This window comes from Choristoneura fumiferana, chromosome 18, assembly GCF_025370935.1.
Source record: "Choristoneura fumiferana chromosome 18, NRCan_CFum_1, whole genome shotgun sequence".
NCBI lineage: Eukaryota > Metazoa > Arthropoda > Insecta > Lepidoptera > Tortricidae > Choristoneura > Choristoneura fumiferana.
In genome coordinates this window covers 19,982,794-19,993,805 of record NC_133489.1, presented here as the reverse complement: position 1 = coordinate 19,993,805, position 11,012 = coordinate 19,982,794, and the positions used below count along the sequence as shown (strand labels likewise).

Below are 11,012 nucleotides of genomic sequence, written 5' to 3'. Positions count from 1 at the left end.
ATCTGGTTTCAAAGCTTGATTGGAATAAGTATTCACTGTCACTCATCAGCTGACTTCACTTGTGTTTGTGCCGGAGAGTATCCACCCAAGTTTAGATTCCACAAGGAATAAGTTTGTCAGAAACTTGTATTTTCCCTGTCGACATTAAAGAATAATAATAATCATTTCCGATAAGCATGTCGACACGATTCAACAAAGAGCCATCATCAGCAAAAGTGAGTTGTCTGTTGAGGTGCAACTGTCCAACAAATATCCAGGATGTGTTATACCTTGAGAGATGGAAGGAACGACATTAGCGTATACTGTCTGTACATCTTAGGTTGTACTAATTCAACTGTTAGTTTAACCAACGGGCTTTCTATCCTACGTGGTTCTTTAGCCCCAAAGGTAAATACGGTGAGTTGGTTTTCTTCTTCGATCTTTCAAGCCAAGTTCTTCGAATACTTGCTGAGTGATGTAACTTCTTTGACTTCCCGAATCAAGTAGTATACCGACATTTCATCGACTTAGTATCACTTCCGACCATTGTGATAGCTGTCTGCAAAAAGGTGAACCCTCTGGCATTATTACTCGCATACATCAACCGTTGTACTCTTGGAAGAATCTTCCCTTTTGAATAATTCAGGGCATATGGCTCGATTGTGCGAGTCGAATTGTCCGCAATATGGACATTTTAATTTCTTTCCTTGCACTGCTTGGCAAAATGGTTTAGGCGAAAACATTAAAGCCAATCGGTTGTTAAGCTTTTGTTTTCTCTCTTTCTAAGGTTTTGACTTGCTTACATCGATCGTTATAGTGTTGTCCTTGGCAAAGAAAACAGCTATACTTGCTCCTTTTGTTATCAAAATGTCTTCTATCATTTTCTGGTTCGTATCTCCTTTTATGAGGTCTACTGTCCTTGTTGAAGTTGGAATTCACTGAGCTGTGGCATTGAAATGTTTGTTTACTCCTGTTAAATTCTGATTATTATTGTCTTGCATTCATGAATTGTCTGTTACCATTATTTGATACATTATCACATGTAATGTCTCCGCTGTATACTGAGTACTTTCTTTCAATGATTGTTCAGAGAAGATTCTACTGGCATCTTCTCGTGCAGTAATAATAACTGCTAGCTGTTTTCTTAAGTCCTCAATTGATTCGGCCTTTACTTTCATTTTAATCTCATATATAATGTCCTCTGGAAATTTCTCCCATTATCATAAATCTGAGATGATTATGACTAATATCCTCTCCCAGCGAATGAAGAAAACTCTAATATGTCTCTCTATTTCGTCTAATGTCTTCCGACAATCCTCAATTTTCTCTGCCCTTTTGATTTATATAATGTGGAATAATGAAGCGTCAATGATTAGATCATTTTTGCCTATCTCTCCTTTTAAAGTAGATATCGCGATTCCGTAATTCTTGTTGGTAGTATCCAACCCTCAAATAGTCTTTTTAGCCTCGCCTCTGAGTGATGCTTTAAGTACATCAACTTGTCGACATCAGACAGGTTTCTCTGGTCAATACATGAATGAAATTGATCCCAAAATTGGTGCCATTCTAGTAGATTCCCACTGAAGGTAGGTATACTAAGCTCAGGTAGTTTGCTAAGTCTTCTATCAGAAGTCACAGTCCGGGTAGCACTAGTGTCAGATTTAATGTTGATGTTGGCAGTCATTCTGCTAACACTTCTTCTCCTTTGAGCTGTATTGTAGTAAGATTTGATATTTCGTCAGCATCAGGTTCATTACACAGGTTGAAGTATTGTAGTAATTCAGTCTCAAATCGAGTTAACATGGATTTTAATTTAGCAGCATGAATCTTTGCTTCTTCGAGGTTTTGAATATTGCTACATATTTCAGATTGAGCAAGCATATCAATATTGCTAGCTATAGTAGATAGCCTATTGAGTAATATATTATCCATTTTGTATAAGAGGTTCCAATCTGTGAATGGATTTTCAAAAGAAATGATACCTTCGCTATGTAAGTAACATGTCAGAAAAAATAATTAAATAAAATTAACCTGACCAGTCATCATCATAAATGTTGAAGGCTAATGCCTTATAAATTTAATAGCATAGTGACATAAAATATTGCAACCAAAATTTGACAAAAAATAATAATGATAATAATAATTTAACTTTGCAAATGGCATTACCAAACTCCTAGTTCAATTTTAATAGAACTAATTTAATAAAATATAGTCGTGTCTGTAGTGCACACACCCTACTTAGAACGTTGTCCACATATTTACATTAAAATTGAACATTTATAAATATATAGACAAATAAATTCGATATTTTGCCACTAAATTTATTTCTCAAAATATATTAATCAACTCATAAAAGTTGGCATATTTTAGCATTAATAAATTATAAATTTTCAAATGAATTAAACTTTTAACCTTTCCAAAATAAATTATCTTTCCATTGAGATTATTGGTTGTTCACAAATGAAGCATATAAAAATAATAATTAAGGCATCTTTAATAACACGATCACAAATTAACAGTTATCAGTAAAAAGAACATACCTTGTTAATACAACTTTAATAAGTTGAACGTAAAATGCAAACTCGGCCGTCCGCTACGGCTCACACACAGCGCAGCGTCGCGGCTTACAATTTTCCGGGCGCCGCAACAGCTACTAAGGCCCCTCTGCCTGCGGGGTCGTTTTGTAAAACGAACCGCCTAAGTTCGATTCCTATACATAAATAAGCTGTGTTACTAACAATTAATTACAATTATAGGGAATCTCTCGGTCACCGAAGAAACTACTCAATTATCAGCATAAATGCTAAGCAGCATAAACGAATAGGCGTCTTTTCGTACTCGAGACGATTTCTCATTATTTCCATCCAAGACCACAATACCTACTTAACTAAATAAATTTGAAATTGACGAAATCATAGGTACTCCTTCACGCTAAAAGACTCAATTGAACGAGCATCATCACATATTTCGTCATTTATTGACGATTGTAACGGTTTTCCCACGATAAAACTGAAACAAAGTCATCTCGCAAACTTTTCCGACATGAAAAACACGTGAATGTCGACGTCCCTTCGGTTCACTTTTAAACTCCAATTTCCTCCGTACATCAGTTGAATTACACGAAATCCACACAATATGGTATCCATCGAACAATTTACGGTTGATTTAATATACTTTCCGACACAATTAGTGAATATAACTTACCAAATAAATTTCCAGTTAGCACTTGAGCTCCACACTCCACAAGACACAGTAAAAAAATGGCGTAAATAATGGCGTCCTTGTATGTCAACAGGAATTTTCAATTTTTCACGAACTGAGAAAATACTTCCGTATTTCACCTTATATGTACTTAATTAAATAAATATCATTTTTTAAATAATACATGAATTAATTGCGTGTCAATTATTCACTTATCACTACATCCAGTAAAATATAGTACAGCATAATTTTAAAAAATCCTTTCCTATTAATTACTAATGGCGCATTTCCGGTATCGGCCAATTCCGATTTCCACCAATTCCGAAATCCGTCAATTCTGATTGGAATTTTATAAATTAGTTTAAAAACTTTATTAACCTAAAATAAGTATCTCTCACAGCACTACATCCATCAAGTTTATCTTAAAATATGTATTTTTGCTTAATAGTAGACGTTATAATTAAGATTTCTTTCGATGAAGCTACGAGTTTAAATATTTTGAATTTTGGCAATTTCCCTTTGCAAATGCAATTCGACCATGTCAAATGTAAAGGGTCTGATGTCCATACAATTTAAAATATTATCTTTGTTTAGAAATTATGAATAAACTTTAGTTCCTTTAAATTTCGATAGATGGCGTTACGGGTATTGAACTTGCTCTGTTACACAGCAATAATTAAATATTTTTCTCTTTATTCTATCAATCCCTAGGTCCTTATCGCAGCCTTTCTCCACCAAATTTTGTGGTGACGCCGATCCACGCGCCCCGACCTACATCATCTCGGTCAGCTGACACGAAGACCGGCGCCGCACATATGGGAAGGGATGTAACTCAGATTTCTATATGATTGTTTGAAAGGCAAATTGCTGGTTATAACAAGTGCAAGTTCATACCTTTATATATTATTCCCGCGCAGTTATCATGCCATATGTATGGCTCAAAGTAAGCTCTTAAACTCTCAAGACATCGTACTACATCTGCTTCGCTAATATTTGGTCTTTAGATCTCTATGCTCCCGTCACCTCCTGTGGAAGTAATACAACACATGACTCTCTGACTAGAGAGCCACATGTCCATGGCAACAATGCCTTGACATAATTCGTTCCTTACACTTTAGGTGGTCAGCAACCTGACCGATACTGAAAGTTGGTGTACAGATTACTTTAAACAGTGCCTTTGTAGCTTTGTGTGCTAAACCATAACTCCAAGCACCATTCTTTTGCCGTCACCTGGCGACCCTTCAGCCTTCACCTGGCTTGGCATACAGCCTTCATGTCCCATAAGGCGAATTTACCGTATATCGCGGCACATAGAACATTACCTGCAATAACGTACGCCACGCATAAGCCGCGAACTCGAACCCAGTTCCAAGTAACTGACCAGTTCCGGCGCGTTCAGTATGGGACTTAATCAACCTAGAATTCTCGAGAAAACAGGGAAACCTTTCATTTAAACAGGGTATTCATAAGCGTGCTTGGCAATGCTAAGCACACAAAGTTTATCTTAGCGTTCGGAATAACCAATCCCGTAGTAGCTTTATAGCTCCGAAGTAAAGCGCATACAAGTACGCATGAAGTAAAAGATGAAATTTAGCAAGGAACAAACTATGCTAGATACTTAGCTCTTAGGAAAGTGCAGCTGCTTCACCAGCTGCTCTTACAGACGTTATTACTTTTCAACTAACAAAACTGAATATTAGTGCTTGTGAGAAAAACTTTGACATTTAAATTAAACGGTTCCTAACCACAGACAATATTCATAGACAAGATAACCATAGATAAAGCGTTTACCTCTTTCGTGAGTCGGAGCTCACGACAGAGGGTATTCACAGAGGCGAAATATCGCTAGATGGCGTTAGTATCGAGAGGTCCGTTTGACGTATGCTCGTGATTGGTTAAAAAACGAAATGAACCAATCGCAAGCAAACGATAAAGATATTAAATAAATATGAGTGAGAGGGACGGTACGATACGAACTAAAACCTTCTGAGATCCAACCCGCATTTAAATCCGTCGCTAAGTTAAAAATTTCTAAGCGTAATTTCTAAACTCTAAACTCGAAGTTCGTGTAGTGCGGTCCCTCTCGCTCTCGTTAATACGAGAGCGAATTGCGAATTGTGTAAGTGTCAGGGACCGCAAGACACGAATTTCGAGTTGTTTCGTAGTGGTCCTGCAGACGGCGGGAGTGGCTTTGATTCAAGCTTTTACTTACCTACTCATCTATCAATTTATCTTTATTTATTTGTCTTATTTGTTTTTTTTTTCTATTCGTCATATTTTTCCTTCTATCTAATGTTAACATGAACTTGACGTTTCAGTACATTCGACGAACGATTCGAATCAAGACGAACATTTCGGACAGAGCAAAGAGTATAAGTACCTATTGCCAGTGTAGTGTATCCTCAGAGTAAGTCATGCATGTGAGTAAGTAAACACGGGTGTATAGATGTATAGGTCTATGAGTGTATCGGTGTGATAGAGTGCCGGCAAAAAATAAATCAAGTGCGGGTAGTTTGCAAGACTCGCGCGGGTAAATGGACGGTACCCTACACTTCAGTTTATTCGTGACCACGGCCGCTGCAATTTGTCTGAAACGTCGAAGTAACTTAATTAATGGGTGTTAATAGTAAGTAACTACTTATGAAATATTACATAGGCTGGCCACTTACCTACCGATTCTGTTGTGTTCTGCCTAGAATAGAACAGAAAAGAATTTAAAGCGGAAGGCTAGAATGCATTAAAAAATTTACCACTCGTCACATAGGTAGCAATTTACCCACAGAATCATCCATCGGATTATTCTTTCTAGCCGGCTGGCGTGCGTGTGATAATAGAAACGTTTTGTTATGAAGTTCCTACCTATTCTATTCTTACAGAACATAAAGTAATGCAAAATAGAATAGATTGGTCTGTGGCCGGCCTTAAAATTAACCCTTATCTAAATATAATATTATAAATGCGAAAGTTTGTGACGGATAAGTGTGTGTGTGTGTGTGTGTGTGTGTGTGTGTGTGTGTGTGTGTGTGTGTGTGTGTGTGTGTGTGTGTGTGTGTGTGTGAGAGAGCACAGGAGTGGACCTATAGTCATCTACCTCCCCTACGCCTTTATATTGGGCTTCAATCACTCCTGGTGGCTCGTGCTGAGGCAACCACCGACTTCAGACTAAAATAAAATTAAAATTAAAAAAAAGTAGAAAAGTAAAAAAATATTTTCATGTTTTTTTGTAGTTGGTTGAATTTTTTGTTATAAATTTTGTTTTTTTACCTTTTTTAGTGTAAATATCAACTGCTCGTCACCTTTTACGAAAGATTACTTTTCCGATGCAGAGGCGTTAATTATCGAGGAGTCCTGGTGCTTCACCACCCGTTTTACCATATGCACTAAATATATCCAGTTTACTATAGGTGTCCCTACAACATTTGAAGAGTTCCCACGATTTCCTTAAGATCCAATCATCACATCCTGATTTGGAGCTTATGGGACCTAATTGAAGATATAATAGACGAAAGAAAAAAAAAAAAAAAACATACCGGTTCATAAATGACGGATTTCTGAGGTAACAAACATAAAAAAATACAGCCGAATTGATAACCTCCTTTTTTAAAGTCGGTTATAAATGAGCGAGTCTCACGGTAGTTTCATGTTCAAAATTTGAATTAACGGTCAAATCGGGACACACGTTTCTCGGTATTTCGAACGCAAATAAATTAAAAATACCCGCACATTTGTTAGCGGTATTTATTACGTTTTTATTATAGAAGTTAACAAAATGTTGAATAGTTTCGTTGTTTGATTTAAAAACGTGTGCAAATTTCAAATGTTAAAAGAAGTGGAGTATAAGATGGAGAAGGAGTAGATACCTACTTATAAACTAGTAGGTATTACGGACATTTAAAATAGTTTCTATTCATCTGTTACAGACAACCGCAGCTGAGACCAGAAGAGTCCCTCAGAATGGAAGAGACATTATTCGAACCTTATGATTGACGGAGGCTTGATTGATAGCAATACAATAACAGGCTTTGCTACTGCTACTGCATTTGCACTGTAGGTACTTGCAAAATATCGCTACGTAATTGGAACCGAAACCATATATGACCGGATGGCCAAGTGATTAGAGAACCTGACTACGAAGCTTGAGGTCCCGGGTTCGAATTTCGGCCGGGCAGATATTTGTATGAATAATACGAATGTTTGTTCTCGGGTCTTGGATGTTTAATATGTATTTAAGTATGTATTTATCTATATAAGTATGTTTATCCGTTGCCTAGTGTCCATAGTACAAGCTTTGCTTAGTTTGGGACTAGGTCAATTGGTGTCAAGTGTCCCATGATATTTATTATTTATTTATATTTCTGTTCGCCATTTAGTAGGTACCTTTAGACCGAAGGCTATTTTAATTTAATGTTATTTTTTATAAACTTGCGTTCATGTTTTGCAGGCGGTAGGACCTTGTGCAAGGTCCGCCCGGATTGCTACCACCATCTTGCTCGCTAAGCCTGCCGTGAAACACCAGTGCTTGCACTGTTATGTTTCGGCGTGGAGAGTAAGACAGCCGGTGAAATTATTGGCACTTGAGGTATCCCATCTTATAGGCCTCTAGGTTGGCAACGCATCTGCAATCCCCTGGTGTTATAGGTGTCTATGGGCAGTGATGATCTCTTACCATCAGGAGACCCATTTGCTCGTTTTCCATCCAGTCGAATAAAAACAAAATGTTACATTGTGTACATTTTTTTCTTCAGGGTTTGCGACCCCCGCTCCTTGGTTGTACCTGGTTCAGCAGACAGCGCTGGCCATCGGCGGGGAAATGCTGCTGGAGATATGGGCACTTTTGAGACGGGTACTACGAATAAGAATATTCGTATATATAATTCGTAGGCCGGGAGTGTTTAGTTTAGGTTTTAGTGTTTTTAAGTTTGTTTTTTTTTATTGTACCTATTTTATTTTATTTTTCAGTTTCACATTTTAATTTTATTTTATTGAATTTTTGTTTTATTTCGTTTAGTTTTAGATCTATCTTTAGTTTATAAGGTAATTTGTGACATTAATATAATTCATTTGACTTTGATTATAAATAATATATAATTAGGAATTAAACGAACTTACCTTGTGAAGTTCAATTCCAATTATGCGAGGGTTTCAACCGAAGACGATTATAATATTACAGTGCAGCTCGTGAGATGGTGCTATCTTCCTCACACATTTAGAGCTATAAAACTAAAAAAAATAAAGCTTCATTTCCGGTTCCGCTCCCCACCACTGCGCGCTAGCAACTCTGCGCCCGCGTCGTCTAGCCTCATTTTTCAGAGCAATTTTTGTGTTATATTCAGGTTACAAATATTTTTTATTATTTTTTATTGTATGGGATGGGAGGGATGGGACGACCTAATCGTCTTCGGTTGAAACCCTCGCATAATTGGAATTGAACTTCACAAGGTAAGTTCGTTTAATTCCTAATTATCCTTCGGGTTTCAACCGAAGACGATTATAATATTACAGTGCAGATGTTCAGAGCCCAGTAATGTTAGCCAAGGCCGTTAATAAGAAAATAATAAAAATATATTTCAAGGTAGAAGAGTAAATCTATCTAACTACCTAAACAATAGGGTACTTGTATTACTCGTATATTGTTGATTTGATTCTCATATGTACAGCCTAAGGTTTTTTTTTTTTTTTTTTTTTTTTTACCAATAGGTGTAACCTTGTATTTATTGTATCTACCTTTATTAATGTTTAAAAGAAAGATTAAAATAGTATTCTTACATGGCAATGCTTGATTGCCGCAGCCCAAAAAACGTTTTCATTATTATTCGTTTTTCGACTCCTATGCGTTAGCTAGCATAGCACTTATAGAATATACTTAACTCCAGCCAGGAGTCTTGCGAACCACATATAAAGACTGTGGGCAGTGGTATCGATACCAATATCTTAGTACCTTTTTAACCCAATGTGCCAGGGTGCCAGGGTTTAGACAACCAACTTTTACTTATTATGTGTATATGATATTTTTTAGTCCTAACAAAAAAAGGATATTCCTCGGAGCGATCGCGTAACTAGTTAATCTTTGATCTAGTTTTAATTATGTACGTCTGCACATCCAGTAACGTGCAGCACGACTACTGGGGATTTTATGGATGTTAGGTAATCTCATTAACAGTTAATGAGCCCCAGACCTAAAGGTTTTAATAAAATATCTTATTTTAATCACAATATCGTTTTTATGTATTGATATATTTTCTATTTTGATTGAACGATTTGCCTGTATTCTTTCGGCAGAGCACGGCAATAGCTAAGGTTTTATAAAACAAATTTGATAAGGTCACATTTTTGTACGGATGTTATATTGATATTGGTTCAATAGATGTATTACATCTGGTTTGGAGGAAAAAACCTCCAAACTCTTCATAAATCGAGTGATATTCGTAGATACATCTATAGATCTACAAGGCAGACCTAAGAGTGTTTAAACTGTCGAAGCTATCGCTTTATTCAATTTTTAAAGTTAAACAAGTAACTTGTTAGCTATTTAAATTAAATTTTTACAGAAGTGCCACAAGGCTGGGTTCATTTAAAGTTGTAATTGCAAAAGGGGCCATTACTACATCTAAGGACGCTTGTGGTATCTAGATTATCAATGTCCTAATACTTTGGTTGCCATTGCCACCAGGACTGACTCGCAGGAAGTAGGTAGGTGGCATTTTCTGTAAGGAGAAAAAAGATTTAACAGGTCCAAAAAACAAATTATGGATGACCGGTAAAAGCGGTATTTTACCATTAAGAGGTTTTCCGTGATGTCTAAAATGATTTTTCTATCATTCGCGTTATAACTAAGGTTTCGCGTATATATGAACCAGTCACTGTATATCACACAAGATATCTTATAAGACGCAAACCAAAATGTTTCTAATGTTCACACCACTATAATCCGTTAAATTTTAATAATTTATGTTATTAATTCGGTGTAAATGTAATATATGTAGTAGTGGTGTTATCAATTGTTAACTAACAGAACATCATCTTTTAAGTCTCTCGAAATTTTTAGGCCATAAAACACGGTACTTAGTTGACTCGAGTGTGTTTATATGACAAGAAAAACAAATGAGTCCCTGTATGGTTACCGTTGGTGCTTTTTGGTTCCCACATGCATTACCACACCACACCCAAGGGTGTTGGGTGCTTCATGAAAGCGTATGTGGTAAGTAATTCGGTTTACGAATTGGGCAGCATGAGGTTATGTTATCTCGCCGCCATACAAAATATCAATTTAAATAATGATCAATATTCATTTGTTAGTTGTTATTTTCAGTACAGCATCAGTGCTAAAAACTATAACTTACTGTACATCCAGTCGTAGCTGACAGCGGAGCATGCGGAACTTTGAAACGCTAAGAATTCTGCAAAACAACTTCTAAGCATGAATGCGTCTCGATTGTTAATCAGTTTTTTATTAGTTTGAAAGAAAAAATAAAATAACATAAAAACCATGTTTGTGGTATTGCATATACACACACAGAGTTTGCAAAATGAAAAGTTGCGAGCTGAACCAGGTTGCCAAACGTTACGTTGCGAAAAAAGCAGTAACCGGTAAGGTCTTACTTTGTGCTAATACTGGTAATTTCTTTAATTCATTGCTGGTAGTAATTAAGTTGGCAAAATAGTCTACAATGAATAAATGAATAGTTCTCAGATATCTAGTAAATCAGACATACCTAAATTAAGTGCTCAAGCGCTGGTTTAAGTATGTTTGTGAGTACAAACCTTTCTTTCACATAAGTCGTACTCTGTTTCTGCATTTTTATTTTTATAAATATGTTTACATACATTTAAAG

At 36.3% G+C, this 11,012-nt stretch overlaps 1 protein-coding gene across 2 annotated transcripts in view; it reads right to left on the bottom strand.

The window, feature by feature from the left end:
* PIG-Z (phosphatidylinositol glycan anchor biosynthesis class Z) overlaps positions 1 to 4,998 on the bottom strand; it is a 28,445-nt gene extending 23,447 nt beyond the window's left edge. Inside the window, exons 1-2 of one of the 2 annotated variants that reach the window (XM_074101461.1) lie at positions 4,972 to 4,998; positions 4,075 to 4,206 (exon numbers count right to left, since the gene is read on the bottom strand). The gene's annotated coding sequence lies outside the window, so the exon portion shown is untranslated. The other variant, XM_074101460.1, reaches the window with a different exon arrangement.
* Between the last annotated feature and the right edge of the window lie 6,014 nt (positions 4,999 to 11,012).